The sequence below is a fragment of the Nelusetta ayraudi genome, unplaced genomic scaffold, assembly GCF_046127955.1.
Source record: "Nelusetta ayraudi isolate G7.1 ecotype Tasmania unplaced genomic scaffold, CSIRO-AGI_Nayr_v1 ptg000064l, whole genome shotgun sequence".
In the NCBI taxonomy this organism is placed as follows: domain Eukaryota; kingdom Metazoa; phylum Chordata; class Actinopteri; order Tetraodontiformes; family Monacanthidae; genus Nelusetta; species Nelusetta ayraudi.
This window is the reverse complement of record NW_027466114.1, coordinates 1,890,930-1,908,517: the sequence shown is the minus strand read 5'-3', so window position 1 is coordinate 1,908,517 and position 17,588 is coordinate 1,890,930. Positions and strand designations below refer to the sequence as shown.

The 17,588-nt window shown below is 41.9% G+C and overlaps 2 protein-coding genes and 1 pseudogene across 2 annotated transcripts in view; 2 read left to right on the top strand and 1 right to left on the bottom strand.

The window, feature by feature from the left end:
• Positions 1 to 17,588, top strand: part of LOC142898370 (NLR family CARD domain-containing protein 3-like) — a 417,525-nt gene that overhangs the window by 117,136 nt on the left and 282,801 nt on the right. The window lies entirely within an intron of this gene.
• Positions 1 to 17,588, top strand: part of LOC142898405 (NACHT, LRR and PYD domains-containing protein 12-like) — a 143,863-nt gene that overhangs the window by 7,816 nt on the left and 118,459 nt on the right. The gene's annotated exons all lie outside the window — the stretch shown is intronic.
• LOC142898375 (NLR family CARD domain-containing protein 3-like) lies at positions 12,329 to 17,549 on the bottom strand (annotated as a pseudogene).

The window sequence follows — 17,588 nt, the reverse complement described above, 5'->3', positions numbered from 1 at the left end:
TGGAAAGCACCTTGTGCACCATTTGGTTGTTGGAAGGTGCTATATAAATAAAATTTGATTGATTGATTTTATTGTCATTGCAACACGTAAACGTGTACAACGAAATTGTGCATAAACGTCCAAATACAATACAACAGTAAAGACAGGACTGCAGGATTGAGCATTTTCAGTGGGGGTGAAGGTGTTACTGTGTTTAGTGTAGATGTTTGTGCTTCATAATATGATTAGTTTAGGTGTTTGTTTACAATAATATGATTATTGATATTGAAATGTTGAAATCAATCAAAAGACCTCCACATAAAGAAAGGCATTGTTGCAGGAGTCATGCAAAGAGCTCAAGGGAGGACAAAGGAAGCACATCCCTCATGAACTTGTGATTCATGTAGCTATGTATATATATGTGTGTTAATTTACAATGTACTGTATTATTGTATTGTGTTACAGAACCACGTTCTTCTGATAATCAGAGAAGTAAAGGACTGTTGAACCTTGAACTGCCTCCGTGACTCTCTAGCCGGAGTCACACCCCCATAGTGTTACCGGCTCCATTCAGTGCACCCCGTAGAGTTCCATAGCTCTTACACACACATTATACATCCAAACACAAAAAAGCCTAATCTAAACACACATGCCTGAAAAGGAAATTTGATTCAAAGAAGATAAAAGGAGGTAGAAACAAACCTTTCTTCTACTTTGTCCGATATAACTGTGGATATATGAAACACAGATTACAAGTGTATGAGTGTACATATATATATATATATATTTATGTATATATATATATATATATATATATATATATATATATATATTTATATATATATATACATATATGTACACACACACACACACACACACATATATATATATATATATATACATATATATATATATATATGTATACATATTTGTGTATACATATATGTGTGTGTGTGTGTGTGTGTGTGTGTGTGTGCAATGTTGGAGATAGCTAAGACACGAGTGTGCCGTAGTTGTAACCTTAGTGAGAGTGGATATTGTCAGAGAGTAGCATGGGGCATGGAAGAGAAATGTGTGAAAAGAAAAGAATGAACTGCACAACATCGAGGGAGAGAAACTGATGCAACGCAAGCACCCAGAAGCACTTCCTATTCCTGCCTCTTGAGGGCACTGTTGCTCCGCCTGAAGCTCCACTGTACTCAGGCCTCCTTCAGGATAGAATGGTGGATTGGTCAAACCTTGAGCTAGGGAGGCCATTCAAAGTCCATTCATGCTTTATTTTCAACAACAATTGCAAATATGTGAGTTTGAAGCGTCCCTGTGGAGAAGAAAATACAGTTTTTAACATTGTGCAAATGTGAGTCCCTCATGACCATCTGGCGTTGTTGTTCAATGCTGAGGAACGTCCTGGAGCAGATAACAGTCATCAACCTTGGGGACGGTTCCAGGCAGTACCCCTCGCGCCTGGAGCCAGATCCTCTTGGTCTGACTCCCCCCTGTGGTTTGTGGGGGAAGTGTTTTCCTAGAGTGGCTATTTTACGCTCTCTCCCGACCTCAAGTGAGATCTGATCATCAGGAGAGGAGCATCACAGCCAATCAGGTACCACCTCTGCATCCTCCCAACGTGGTTCATCGGAAGGCCGTGCTGCAATAAATTCCAGTTGTCCTGTGAGAAGAAGATGAGGTCCAGATGCGGCACTACATGAACAAAATTTAATGTGTGAAAGGTGTAAAATGTATAATTTCTTCCAGAACATGACCCTCAGCCAGGCCACAACTGGACCTCAGCCAGGCCAAAGCAGGACTCTTCCTATGGTTAAAGCAGGACTCTCACATATAACACACTACACATCTCATCAACAACAAGATTTTGCTCTTTTTCATTTGAAGTGGGCCAAATCACTTCTATTCAAAGTCAACTCATGAAAATTGCTGCTGGAATTTGATTCTTTTAATAAGCCATGTAACTTGCTATGATCCAAGGTTTTGAACAGGTGTGATACTGGTGTGTGGCCACAGCGTGCACATCTGATGTTGCTCACAGTGGTCCTCAGTGTGCTCAAGGAGCTTGTGTTGAACAATTAGAGGGAACATTGGCTCCAGGTCATCCAGGGTGCAGAGCCCAGACCCCTGAGGGACAGGTGAGGACCTCCAGCCTCCACCTTCTGATTGGCTGCTGCTGATGATGTCATCATGTGACCTGCTCATAGAATCTGACTAATAGAAACCTGCTGTTTTCTGCTGCAGGTCCCACTGAGGACCACAAGGTCAAGGCAGAGGTCACAGCCTGGTGGTGAAGGTCAGTGACACACACACACACACACACACACACACACACACACACACACACACACACACACACATTCCATTCCAAGCCGCAAAACTGTAAAGGCAATGGTGGAAGCAGGGTACACTTTAACCAAAGAGAAGGCCTTGGCAGAAATTAAGCAAACTTCAGCTGTTAGTTTGACTACAGACATGTGGACATCAGTCAACATGGATGCGTACCTTGATGTCACTTGCTATTATGTGTCAGACAGCCTAGATCTGGCTACTGTGCTTTTAGGTGTGCAGTATTTTCCTTTGACCCACACAGAAGCTAATATTAATAATTATTAATAATATTTCAGAAGCAATTGCAAATTTGATGGCAGAGTTTGAAATCACTGAAAAGGTCTTTGGGATGGTTACTGATGGAGCTCACAATATGTGTTAAATGTTAGACATATTTATTGCTTTGCCCACATGCTCAATTTAATTGTTAAAAAAAGAAGAAAAAACAGTCAGACTGAGCTGGAAAACATGCGCAGTAGGGCCGGCAAAATAGTGGAACACTCCAGTTCAAAAGCAAAGGAAAAGTTGTGCTGTACTCAAGTCAATGTGGGCATGCCCCCCCCCACCATCTTGGAGCCACGGTTTTAACAGGCTGGCTTTATTAATCAAAGCAATGCTCAGGCTGCTGTAGAAACGCTGACACCAGAGTGTTCCAGTCTTATTGATGGGTCGGCAGAAGATGTGCCACTGGAGACAGCAACAACATCCGCCAGTGCCGGTGAAGAAAATGACAACTTGTGGGCCTTCCTGGAAAACTACGTCGAGTCTCGGCACCGCACCAGCAGTGCATCTGCCAGCGCTGCAGTGGAGATCCAGAGGTATGCATGTTAAAAAGTGTTGAAACATCAGTTGTTTATTCAGTCATTCATTGTGGTACTGTCTGTGTCATAGATATTTGAAAGAACAAATTCTGACAAGAGCAGAAGTGACTGGGTGGCACAGCAGACTATATCCTATGCTTTGGAAAACTGCATGCAAGTATCTGTGCATCCCAGCATCATCTGTTCCCTGTGAAAGGATCATTTCCAAAGCTGGGGAGCTGCTCAGCCAGAAAAGTAGCCGACTGAAGCCTGCGACAGTAGGAACAAAAAGAAAGAAGGAATATTTCCCAATAAAAACCTGTGAAGACAAATTGCTTGTCTGCTTCTGTGAATAATCCTTAAAAAAAAAAAAAAACAACCGTCCAAGTCCCCAAATGACAAACCATTATCTTTAAGGGTTTTCCTGAAACACACTTCCAAAAAAACAAAAACAAAACACAATGTCTCTGAATTGAAACACCATGATCATTTGCAAAGTAGGAAGAATCCGTAATCCTGTTAGGGACTTTTAGTACAGTTTGTAAATCAAGAATAAAGCACAAAGCTTTAAATAAACCCTGAACCAACATTTAACCCTAAACATAATTTGCATTTATTCTCTGGGTTAATCTGGATTGTGTTTCAGAGTATGGGGGAGAGCATCTGCATATTTTTTGTAATGACGATATAATCATTATTTGGTATGAAGGACAAAACAATTGAATGACCACAAAGACTTTTCTGAGCTTTTATTGCTGTCATGGGATTGAAACCGTGCCAGTGCTTCAGTTGTGCTCTTTAGAGGTTGCCATGTCTTCAGTTGTCCACCAGATGTCACCGTCACTCAAGTCTTGAAGTTTTGTATCTTTTTCGGCACAATTGTTAGGAAAGCCTCAGTGCATCACGAGGCTTCACTAAAAATCCCAGGGAATCTAAGCGATCCGAGGAGGAACAAGGGGGCAAACTGAAAATCACTCCAGAGGAGGAAAAAAAGACTAAAGAGCATGAAACCAAAAGCTAAACCAAATCTAATAAGGCTTAACCCTCCTGTTATGACACACACACACACACACACACACCTTGTCTTCTCCTTCCTCCTGAACACACCAACCTGCTGCTCTCAGCTCCAAATCTTCAGCACCACGAGGCCGGAAAGCGTCACCGGAAGTCCCGCCCACTCAGCGGTGTTCCACCGCAAACACAACAGGGTCAATATCATTATAAAGTGCCTTTGGTGTCCCCATCAGAATAACTCAGTCATCATGAAAATGCAGCAGAATAATTAAACTCTGAAATCTTACTATAAGTAACCAAAGGTTTGCACACATATCAGTACAATAATATGTCTCTTAATGGGTTTACTTCAATTTTTTTTTTAACCATTTTTTTCCTTTGGATGTACATGATTTTGGCATGTCTCACACGCTGTTGCTGACTTCAGTGTGTGTCATAAATGGTTAAATTATACTAAATCATTTTTTTTTTTTTTTTTTTTTTTACATTATCTTACTGTCACAACAACTTATTTGATAAAATGAGTCATTTGTATTATGTATATTCTATTTTCATAATAATATTGAACATTTTGCCTGTGTCCCTGAAATTGCTGTCCCCCCTGTCATTTTGGGCTAACTGCCCCCATAAGAAACCTAATGATGTTTTCAGTAACATCACAAGCAGCATTTTGCTTTTCTTCAATGGAGACTGAAACAGTGGCTAGTTGCAGAGTAAATATTTACTCTTATGTTTCGTGATTTTCATCATTTTCGATGTGTAGTTTGATGTTGTCAAGCTTAACATGTCCACCCTGTCATAGTGAAATATCCATTAATATAAAAACCTTTCAGAAACTAAAAATATCTGTGTTAAACAGCACACAGTCCTCTTGCTAACTGAATCATTTAGCTAGCTGTAAGGTCCATGTGTGCTAATTAAATGCTAACATTAGCCAGAAATGTCCACCCTGTCAGCAAACCTCATGACAGGGTGGACATGGTTCATAACAGGAAGGACATTTGCATAGTTTAGGCCACATGCTGACAATGTTACACATATTTCAACAGCTATTACATACATGTTGTAACAGTACATGCTATACAGACTCCCAATTAAGGTGTTTAAGGGAATATGTTGAATTGTCTTTTTCAAGGTATGAGTTCCAAAGGCCCAGCCTGTCATGTTACTGTCCACTCTGGGATTTTCATGTTCAAAAAAAATAAACAATATATTTTCATAAGTTAGCAAACTCTTTGTGTGATTCCTTTATAAACAAGTTAGGGCCAAATAGTATTGTTGGAAAGTTTGACCAGATATATTTGTTGTTAGATTTTATTTAGAAGAGATTCTCGCTGATTTCATAGAGAAACAAATAGTTTGCCAGAATTTCACTACTATCCAAATACTTTTCCCATTAACTAAAACATAGTGTTGAGAAAATGACTAAATAGCTTTCTGAAAATACACATTTTATAATCACTATGTAATTTTAATGTATTTATTCCACTTTAAATTGTCCACGACAGGGTTGACATATTTTGCGGTTTGCATGTACATTGTCTGCTTGCTGTTCATTTATAAAAAGTGTGGGAGCTTGACCAACATGCATTTCTAACAGCATAACATCCACTGAATACAATACATGTGAAGTTAAATGGAAAATCTCTGCTTTGTTGGGGGGAGATTGGGAAGTCTCAAAGGCACCTTATAGTGATATTGACCCATGTGGTGCTGTGTGTGCGTGATGGTTGTGCGTTCAACGCTTGGCTGTTTTTGTTGTTGGCGTCACCACTGTCTTTGGTTGCTTTTCTTTTCTTTGTTTTCTTGTTAAATTTTGGTGAAACTTTGGGTTTTCTATTGAGTAGCGATTTTGTTATCGTTTGATTTCCTTTTTAGTTCATTACTATTTTGTTCCCCAGTGATCGTTACCTTTGGTTTGAACTGTTTAACGCTTGCCTGAGTGTCTCAATGTATTAGTGTATTCATTTTGTTCTCTTTTCTTTTGGACAGGAGTTGGCGTAGCGTGCGGCAGACTGCGTCGGTGGTGGTTCCCCTTCACTTTGCTTTATTTTGCACAGCACGAGGTGAATTTTGCTTTGTAGTGATTCCCTTCGCTTTGTTTGTTCCCTTTTTTTCAGTTTTTCTTTGGTTTTTCTTGAGCCTGTCCGCTCGGCTACGTCCAGCCCTGTTCCCCTTATTTTCTTATGTTGTTGAACAATCTTTTTAGTATAGTACATTACATTTTTTAACACTCACTCAGGCAGCTAAACCTGGTCTTATTGTTTTTAGTTGTTATCGTGGTTTTTATTTAAGTGCAATTTTTGATAAAAACAGAATATGAGTCCATTTTAATTTTATTGTTTTTTTGTTGTCTTTTATGTTTATTATATTTGTTTATCTTATTTGCAACCTCTTAATCTGGAGAATTTAAAGTTTATTGCTTTTGAGATGGTGTACTTGCATTATTATGACATATATTATCATTATATATGATTTAAAAAATGGTGTCAATAATATTGTTTATCGACAATAATTTGTAGCACAATTACTGTCCAGCAAAACTTGTTATCATGAAAAGATTTTCCGTGGTGTGTTTAAAAAAAGAGTCAACTATTTTAAATTGGGATTGAATAAAGCTGTTTCTTTGGAAGTCCGTCTCGTCCTCTCAAATCTCAAAGCGTAATGAACCTGAACAGCCCGAGGAATTTTATTATAGTCTATTTCCTGGGGTGCAACCCCCCCCACCTCCCATTTTCCTTTATACCCACCATCATCAGAATTGTCTCCACCTCCGCCAGACCCTCCCCCTCACCCCAATTGCATACGGTGATTCATCTGTGAGTAAAGAAAAAAAAGAAGCTATTAATTTGTAAATAATAATAAACATACGGAAAAGAAACAATTGAGTCTTCTCCATGGTGAAGACCTGCTCTGAACAGAGCAGGCCTTTGCTTGGGCTCAGTCCTGAAATATACATATTTGACATAATATATAACATATTATAGCATTATATAATCACTATATATGAATTCACATGATCATGGGTGATATGATCAATGCTCCCTCTAATTTTTCAACACAAGCTCCTTGAGCACACTGAGGACCACTGTGAGCAACATCAGATGTGCACGCTGTGGCCACACACCAGTATCACACCTGTTCAAAACCTTGGATCATAGCAAGTTACATGGCTTATTAAAAAAATCTAATTCCAGCAGCAATTTTCATGAGTTGACTTTGAATAGAAGTGATTTGGCCCACTTCAAATGAAAAAGAGCAAAATCTTGTTGTTGATGAGATGTGTAGTGTGTTATATGTGAGAGTCCTGCTTTAACCATAGGAAGAGTCCTGCTTTGGCCTGGCTGAGGTCCAGTTGTGGCCTGGCTGAGGATCATGTTCTGGAAGAAATACGTGTGCTGTAGCTTGTGATACAGTGTGAATTCCTGTAACTCTTTGTCTGTAAAATATCTCATTACTCACTCTTGTATTAGCATTTCTACGACCCATCAGGGCTTCCTCTAGGATTGTTTGAAACTGTGGGGGAGGGCTTCAGCGTCGTCATCGACGCCATATATATATTTTTTTCCAACAATATCTTTATTTATTTTCAAACATAGTAATACACAATATAGAACAAGAACTTGAAACTCTTGCCCACAACCAAACCGAGCTCACGACCAAGACATGGCTACAAAAAGGACAAAGAGACTCAAAAAAGAAACAAACCAAAAAATACCCACAGTAAACAAAGAAATGAAGTTCATTAAATAAAAAGTAAAACTATTAAAAAATAAATGAATGAAATAAAAAGGAGAGAGAAAGGGGGAATAAGTATACACAAGCACCTTTACATTGATGTCGTTCACTATATATTACACAGAATGAAGATTTCGGGCTCATTCCTGGCTTTAGCAAGATACTTTACGAAGGGGCCCCAGATGCTCTCCAACATTGCTATCTTACCCCTGATTGCATATGTCATCTTTTCTCAGGGCAGAGTTGCTGTTCATTCTGAAAACCATCTGCCCTTCCTCGGTCTATCCACATCTTTCCAAGCCAGTGCAATCACTCTCTTGGCCAAGAGCAGACCTATGTCTAAAAATAATCCATGCTTCTTTCTTACGTTACAGTTTGGAGGATAAAAACCCAAAAGAAAAAGCTTGGCTTCTAAAAGTAATTGTATCCCTAATATCTCCTCCATGCATTCTTTCACTTCTCCCCACAATTTCTGAATTTGAGAACACTGCCACAAACAATGAAAGATCGAGCCCTTTTCTTTATCACACTTTATGCACACATCTGGTACGGCGCTGTTGAATTTATTCAACTTGACTGGCGTCATGTAAGACCGCATTCACCAGTTGTACTGCAGCCATTTCAACCGGGTATTCACTGTGTGAGATTGTGCTTTGGTGCAGGCCTTCTCCCACTCCTCAGTGGACAGGTCAACCTGTAGGTCCTCTCTCCAGGACTCAAGCTTATCTAACGAGGATTCTGAAGACTGATACACCAGCTGGATATATATATATATATTTTAGAAATCAGGCCCCTCCCCTGGCAGTCTTTCATCATCATTCTTTCAAGTGTTGACAGGCTAGGAATACACAAGGCAAGTATCTGAAGAACTGGCTGCGAGGTGGGTCGTGTTTAACGACAATTTCATGGAAAGACATCAGACGCTTATCAACAGGATTATAAAGATCTCCTACTTTTTGTAACCCTTGCTCAGCCCATATTTTAAACCCCCCCTCACCTCCTCCTGGGGGGGAAGAGATCATTTCCCCGTATCGGACTAAATAATGAGAGTGAGGCTGCGTCTTTGAAATATTTCTCAACTAGTTGCCAGACGGTGATCATATTTTTAGTCATAGGATTCTTAGTGTTATTTTGGAGTTTCTTAAAATCTGCTGAGTAAAGGTAAATGGATAAGGGAAGCTTCAGTGAATAACCTTCCATCTCCCTCCACAGCGGCACGTTCTCTTCTGAGAAGTGAAACATCAGTGTTCTCAGTTGCGCAGCCCAGTAATACCAGAATGGCTGTGGGCATTGAAGCCCTCCTCTGTCATACGGCAGGTACAGCAACGATAGGCGCTGCCTGGAGCGTTTATTGTTCCATAAAAACTTGATGAAGAGTGTCTTCAGCTGAGAAAATGGATTGCTTGGAGGTGGCGGAGGTCAATTTTGAAATAAATATAATAGTTTAGGCAGTACATTCATTTTAAGAGTGCTTATTTTCCCAATAACGACATTAGAAAATCAGCCCATCTATCTCAAGAATTTGACATTTCTTGAATTACTGGTTTATAGTTAGATTCTATGATGTTATCCAGCAGCGGAACAATTTGAATGCCTAAATAAGTGAAGCAGTCGACAACTTTAAATTGAGAAACTACATGAGTTTGATTTTCTCTGTCTTCCTGGTTTAATAACATAATGGATGTTTTAGACTGATTGATTTTATCTGCGCCATATTTAACAATATGTTAAATTATTATTTAAAATAATGTAAATCACTGATCAAGCACACCTAACAATTCAACTACCAATGAATGAGCAGTAGTATGCATGTGATAACATAGATTGAAATATGAGCCGGATTGATAGCTCTTCTCTGAATAGACAAGCTAAGCCAGTGGGCTGCTGTCAGCCAGTCAAAATGGAGCGGAGTGGCACCTCTTCACTTTGTTACGCAATCTATGTCAGCGCGCAGCTGACAGGGAAAGTTGCTGGTGTGTGTGTGTGTGTGTGTGTATGTGTGTGTGTGTGTGTGTGCGTCACTGACCTTCACCACTAGGCTGTGACCTCTGCCTTGACCTTGTGGTCCTCAGTGGGACCTGCAGCAGAAAACAGCAGGTTTCTATTAGTCAGATTCTATGAGCAGGTCACATGATGACATCAGCAGCAGCAGCCAATCAGAAGGTGGAGGCTGGAGGTCCTCACCTGTCCCTCAGGGGTCTGGGCTCTGCACCCTGGATGACCTGGAGCCAATGTTCCCTCTAATTTTTCAACACAAGCTCCTTGAGCACACTGAGGACCACTGTGAGCAACATCAGATGTGCACGCTGTGGCCACACACCAGTATCACACCTGTTCAAAACCTTGGATCATAGCAAGTTACATGGCTTATTAAAAGAATCAAATTCCAGCAGCAATTTTCATGAGTTGACTTTGAATAGAAGTGATTTGGCCCACTTCAAATGAAAAAGAGCAAAATCTTGTAGTTGATGAGATGTGTAGTGTGTTATATGTGAGAGTCCTGCTTTAACCATAGGAAGAGTCCTGCTTTGGCCTGGCTGAGGTCCAGTTGTGGCCTGGCTGAGGGTCATGTTCGGGAAGAAATTATACATTTTACACCTTTCACACATTAAATTTTGTTCATGTAGTGCCGCATCTGGACCTCATCTTCTTCTCACAGGACAACTGGAATTTATTGCAGCACGGCCTTCCGATGAACCACGTTGGGAGGATGCAGAGGTGGTACCTGATTGGCTGTGATGCTCCTCTCCTGATGATCAGATCTCACTTGAGGTCGGGAGAGAGCGTAAAATAGCCACTCTAGGAAAACACTTCCCCCACAAACCACAGGGGGGAGTCAGACCGAGAGGATCTGGCTCCAGGCGCGAGGGGTACTGCCTGGAACCGTCCCCAAGGTTGATGACTGTTATCTGCTCCAGGACGTTCCTCAGCATTGAACAACAACACCAGATGGTCATGAGGGACTCACATTTGCACAATGTTAAAAACTGTATTTTCTTCTCAACAGGGACGCTTCAAACTCACATATTTGCAATTGTTGTTGAAAATAAAGCATGAATGGACTTTGAATGGCCTCCCTAGCTCAAGGTTTGACCAATCCACCATCCTGAAGGAGGCCTGAGTACAGTGGAGCTTCAGGTGGAGCAACAGTGCCCTCAAGAGGCAGGAATAGGAAGTGCTTCTGGGTGCTTGCGTTGCATCAGTTTCTCTCCCTCGATGTTGTGCAGTTCATTCTTTTCTTTTCACACATTTCTCTTCCATGCCCCATGATACTCTGTGACAATATCCACTCTCACTAAGGTTACAACTACGGCACACTCGTGTCTTAGCTATCTCCAACATTGCACACACACACACACACACATATATGTATACACACATATATATGTATATATATATATATATGTGTGTGTGTGTACATATATGTATATATATATATATATATATATATATATATATATATATGTATATATATATATATATATATATATATATATATATATATATATATATACATTTTTTTCCAGGGTGTCATCACTCTGAACATCAAAGTGAAATGTCGACTTCAGAATCTGACACTACAGAAAATGTCACCTTGAAATTAAATCCTCAGTCCAAAACTAATGTGTGTTGAAATGAAGTTTGGTCACATGACCACTGATGACCTGCTTTAAACTTCAAACATGAACAGAATGAAGTTTTCATATTTCTGGATGTCATTTTGATATGAATCAACCTTCAGTTCAATGTTTATTCAACATGTGTGATGAACTGTGTTTGGTGCTGAAACCATCATCCACTGGTTCCAAACCAGTACTGACCTCAGAGTCTCCAGTTAACAGTCTGGACTCTGCAGAAAACCACTCAGCACCTTCACTCCTCAATCCTGCAGCTGGTTCCAAGTCAGGTACAGGTGTCTGAGGTGGGAGGGGTTGGACTTCAGAGCTGAGAGCAGCCAATCACAGCTGAGCTCTGACAAACTGCACCTCTCCAACCTGAATAGAGAATAAATGATGGAGAGTTTATAATGATGGAGAGTTTTTCCAGGGTGTCATCACTCTGAAAATCAAAGTATCACATGACCCTGACATACTTGCTAAAGGAAAAAATATACAAATTGTCAGCCAATATAAACACCTGAGTACCATTTGTATTTTCCATAGCCGATCTAAAATATTGGCGTATATACTGTAGTCTATGCTGATCTATATATAAGATTTGGGGAGCTATATATATATTTCAGGCTTTTCAGAGAGGAAAGTTTCACTCAGAAGCCAGAAACACTTTGACTGACAGAAGCTGCTCCTGGTTTTGGCCGGCGGTGTTTGCGTCTGTAAAACTGTGCGCGGACACGAGCGCAAACTCTTCCTGGATCTGCCGCTGTTTGAATGAGGCATATTTGCATAGAAGGGGGCGTGTCATTTTGCGCGCAATGACTCATTTCAATACATTCAAATGAATCTGGCGCAACCCTGCCGCTACCTGCACCTCGGCGCATTTTGTGCCGCTTTGTGGATCTGGCCCACAGTGTTTACGTACCCTCCTAAACGTATCACAGCCTTCCTGCAGTTCCTCACAGCTGGAATCAGTCTCAATATTCCCTCCATGGTTGTGTTGTACTTGTTGAGGTCCAACTCCTCAAGAACCTCCTCTGACATCTGCAGCATGTAGGCCAGAGCTGAACACTGGATGGCTGAGAGTTCCTTCTCTGATGTGTTCTCTGACTGCAGGAACTCTTGGACCTCCTGATGCACTGACTGATCCTTCACCTCCAGCAGACAGTGGAAGATGTTGATGCTTCTGTCAGGAGAAATATTACGAGTGTTCATCTCCTTCAGGTTGTTGATGACCTTCTGTAAGGTTTCTGGATGGTTGTTAGTGAGACCCAGCAGTCCTCCTAAGAGACTGTGGTTGTATTCCAGACTGAGTCCATGGAGAAAGCGAACAAACAAGTCCAGGTGACCGTTTGGACTCTGCAGGGAATTCTCCATAATCTTCTTCAGGAAATCATCCAGGGTGTCCAAGGTTTGGTTAGGATTAGGGCCTTCTTCTATATATTTTTGTGATGTCCCTGCTTTTGAGTCTTTGAGGAAATCCTGAAGAACCTCCTTCTTCCTGTTGGTGTGACAGTGAAAGCTGTAGACTGCAGCCAGAAACTCCTGGACACTCAGATGAACGAAGCAGTAGATGGTTTTGTGGAAGATCACACTCTCTCTTCTGAAGATCTCTGTACAAACTCCTGAGTACACAGAGGCGTCAGTCACACTGAGACCACACTTCTCCAGGTCTTCACTGTAGAACATGATGTCTCCACTCTCCACATGTTCAAATGCCAGCTGGCCCAGCTTCAGAAGAAGCTCCCTGTCAGCCTCCGTCAGCTCCTGTGGACCTCCTCCATACTTGTGCTGCTTCCTCTTGGTCTGGACCAGCAGGAAGTGTGAGTACATGTCAGTCAGGGTCTTGGGCAGCTCTCCTCTCTGTTCTGAGCTCAACATGCTCTCCAGAACTGTGGCAGTGATCCAGCAGAAGACCGGGATCTGACACATGATGTGGAGGCTCCTGGAGGCCTTGATGTGGGAGATGATCCTGCTGGACACATCTCCTCTATCTCTGAACCTCCTCCTGAAATACTCCTCCTTCTGGTCATCGGTGAAGCCTCGTACTTCTGTCAGCCTGTCCACACATGACGGAGGGATGTGATTGGCTGCTGCAGGTCTGGAAGTTATCCACAGCAGAGCCGAGGGAAGCAGATCTCCTCTGATCAGGTTTGTTAGCAGGACGCTGACTGACTTCTTCTGAGTGACGTCAGTCACCACCTGGTTGTCCTCAAAGTCCAGAGCCAGTCTGCTTTCATCCAGGCCGTCCAAGATGAAGAGAAGTTTGCAGACATGCAGCTGCTCTGCTGTGAGCTTCTCTCACGTTGGATGGAAAACATGGAGCAGCTCCAGAAGACTGTAGTGCTGCTCTTTGACCAAGTTGAGCTCCCTGAATGAGAGAGGAAGCACCAGATGAAGGTCCTGGTTCTCCAGGCCCTGGGCCCAGTCCAGAGTGAACTTCTGCACTGAGAAGGTTTTTCCAACCCCAGCGACACCGTTGGTCAGCACCACTCTGACTCTGAGTCCCTGCTGCTCAGGTGAGGCTTCAAAGATCTGGCTGCACATGATTGGACGGTCGTGGAGGATCTTCTTGGTCTCCAGCTGCCTGACCTCATGCTCTCTGTTGACCTCCTCACTCAGTCCCTCAGTGATGTAGAGCTCAGTGTAGATGCTGTTGAGGAGGGTTTGACTTCCTGCTTCTTCACCTTCAGTCACACGTTCACATCTCCTCTCCAGACTGATCTTCTGCTGCTGTAGAAGCTCCTGCAGACCATCATCAGCCTCTGGAGCAGAGAAAAGGTTGGAGAAGAAAACATCAGTGTGACAGTGTGAGCATAATTTTCTCTCCACAACTTGAAGCTGCTGTGGTGAAGCTGCTGTGTGACTGTTTGCTCTCAACGTCCCTCAGTGAATCTTCTCACTGGAGGTCCTGAAGGATCTCAGAGGCAAAGTGAAGGAGGTGCAGGTGGACAGTCTTACTGTGAGCAGTCTTGGTGTGACTGGCAGGTTGCAGTGTTGATGGAGCAGACTGGTCCCAGTATGAGCTGGTGGACACTGGGTCAGTCAGGACGTCGCAGCCTACACCACTGCTCCTCCTCCTCCTGTGGAGAAGTTTGGGTTTGACTGGTCAGTTGGACAGTTTGGATGAAAGTTTTTAGTCTTGAACACATTTTTCCTGTTACTGAAGTTTTGATTCTTCTGGAATACTAAATTACATGAAACACTCAACAAGATAAAGTTTAGGCTTTTATTTTGAAATGACTTGGTCAAGCTGTCTGTTCTAGAAGCACAGAGTGTCTTTTCCTCTGAAACACAAACAGTCAAAACTAGGCCTGTCACGATAACAAATTTTGCTGGACGATAATTGTGCTACAAATTATTGCCGATAAACGATATTATTGACACCATTTCTTTTAAATCATATATAATGATAATATATGACATAATAATGCAAGTACACCATGTCAAAAGCAATAAACTTTCATTTCTCCAGATTAAGAGGTTGCAAATAAGATGAACAAACATAATAAACATAAAGGACACCAAGAAAACAATAAAAATAAAATGGACTCACATTCTGTTTTTATCAAAAATAGCACTTAAAAACCACAATAACAACTAAAAACAATTCAAAAAAAAAGGAAAAAAGAAAGAAGGACTTTGACGCTGTCTGTAAGCGCGCACCATTTTGCGCTGTTTTTTTTTTATATTTGCTTTGCTTACCGAACGCTTCAGTCAGCGTTGCCTGTCGGGACGGTGGCTCCGCGGAACCTCGGGCGGTACTTTATTTTTTTCACAGTTGGGAAAACTGGAGGGGATGATTGTGCTGGAGGTGCGCGTGCATGTTCATCGTATTCCCTTTCTTCACCACCACTACTTTCGAACAAATGCGACATATCGGTTCGCCCGTGTTCATGGGATCACCTCGTTCGTTTCGTTTGAAGCCGAAATGTTCCCATACTGGCACTTACTGTGTCTCAGAAGGTCCAGGTTCATTACTGAAGAGTGGAGGGAGACGTATGGACCGGTCACTCTTCAGAGACACCATGCTGGACCCTGGAGACTCTGACCTCCGTCTCCGTCCCTGAACTCTGCAACACAAACATGTCTTGAGTCAAAAACATCAATCTTTCATCAATTGTCTGCTGATAAACATTAAAGACAAACTGCTGCTCAGATTGAGGAGCTGCAGCAGCAACAGTGATGCTGCTCTTTATCTCTAGATGGTCTTCAGGAAAAGTGAAGAACTGAGAAGGTGAAGAGTCAGGACGGTCGGGGTTGCTGACCAGTCAACCAGTAAATCAGTTGACCAGTCAACCAGTCGACCAGTCAAACCAGTCAGAGGTCACTGGGTCAATGCCACCATGAAGGTGGTTTTCTGAACCAGTCTGGCAGGAAGATCAGAATCCCTTGACAGTCAATCAAGTGTCAATAACTGATGACTATTGACTCAATGATCCGATTAGAGTCAATATGAAACTGACTTTATTCTTCCAATCTTCATGAGATCAAACTGCTAGTTCACCCCATTATTATTCAGAATGCTATAGTCATAATAGTAATAGATTAGTAATAATCTACCATTCCTCCTTCTCCTTCCCTCACCTCCTGCTGCTACAGCTAAGACTCGCATTATAAACTGAGAGAAAAGAAAAATTACAATACTGAAAGCAATGATTTCTGATCTGCCTCACAGTTTTCAGTCAGTGATGGTGTCTGTGACCAGAGTTTTCTTACTGTGTCTCAGAAGGTCCAGGTTCATGACTGAAGACTGGAGGGAGACTTTTGGAGTGGTCACTCTTCAGAGACACCATGCTGGGCCCTGGAGACTCTGCTCTGACTTCTTCTACATCCATCTCCTGAACTGGAGTCAGTCTGAGGTGAAACACAGCAGTTCTACTGTGAGCTCACAACACAGTGCAGAACTTCACTGCAGTAGGAGAGTGCAGGACAGGAGCCAGCAGACACTGGAGTTCTGCTCCTCTGACCACACCAGGCATTATGATCACCACTGGACACAATGACAACAACACACTGAGCTGCTTTACTCTGAACTAGACTTCAGATGAAGATGTTGTCACTGGATGGTTCCACTAGAGGGCAGTAGTGCACCACCCCAGGAGACTCCTCACTCAAGTTCAGAACATTCTGATGGAGCCATTCAAAATAAAGTACCTCAAAAGTTTTGTTTTTTGTTTTGTTTTTTACTATTTCATTATATTATACCTACCTTCATATTAATATTTTGTGGTAATTCCTAGTTGTCACTTGATGATTCACCTTCAGGGTGGTAGGGCTCAGAAGTCTGGTTCTGTTCACTATCATCAGACTTAAAGTCTATTATTGATGGCACTTTATCGCTGAGTGAATGAGAGAGAACATGGAGCGAAGCCAGCAGACACATGGACAACATGCAAACCCCACACAGAAAGGTCACAGGTGCAGAATCGAACCCACAACCTTCTTGCTGTGAGGCAACGATGCTAACCACTGCACCATGATAATGTGATTATTCCTATTACTGTTGTTATCATCATCATTATTTAGTACTGTCATTGTTTTATTAACAGAACTTGTGTTGAGGAGTACAGAACTTCCTTTTACCTCGATGGCGATGTTTGCAACACCTCTCTCTCACTCTCTCTCTCTCTCTCTCTCTCTCTCTCTCTCTCTCTCTCTCTCTCTCACACACACACACACACACACACACACACACACACACACACACACACACACACACACACTATCTCTCTCCCTCCCGAAGACTCTTATCTGTACTTTCCACTTTTTAAACTTTGTACTCTTGTAAAAACGTACATTTAACTCGTCACTTGCTATTTTTTTTTATTTATTTTTTTTATTATTATTATTTATTATTTTTCCTTGACACTTTAATTCCTCTTAGTTCACAATCACGTTGCCACAGCCACATTTCCCCGCAGTCTTTTCCCGGAGCGAATGTCTGTCGAATATCCAACTTGAAACTCATTTCACCGCGGTGCCGTGTCATGTGTCACGTGACAAATAAAATCTTTGATTGTTAGCGGCTTAACGGGCCACGTTGGGCCGCTGGGAAAGGAGATAATGGCAAAGAACACCTCACCCGACCGCTTCACTTCTGCTGCTG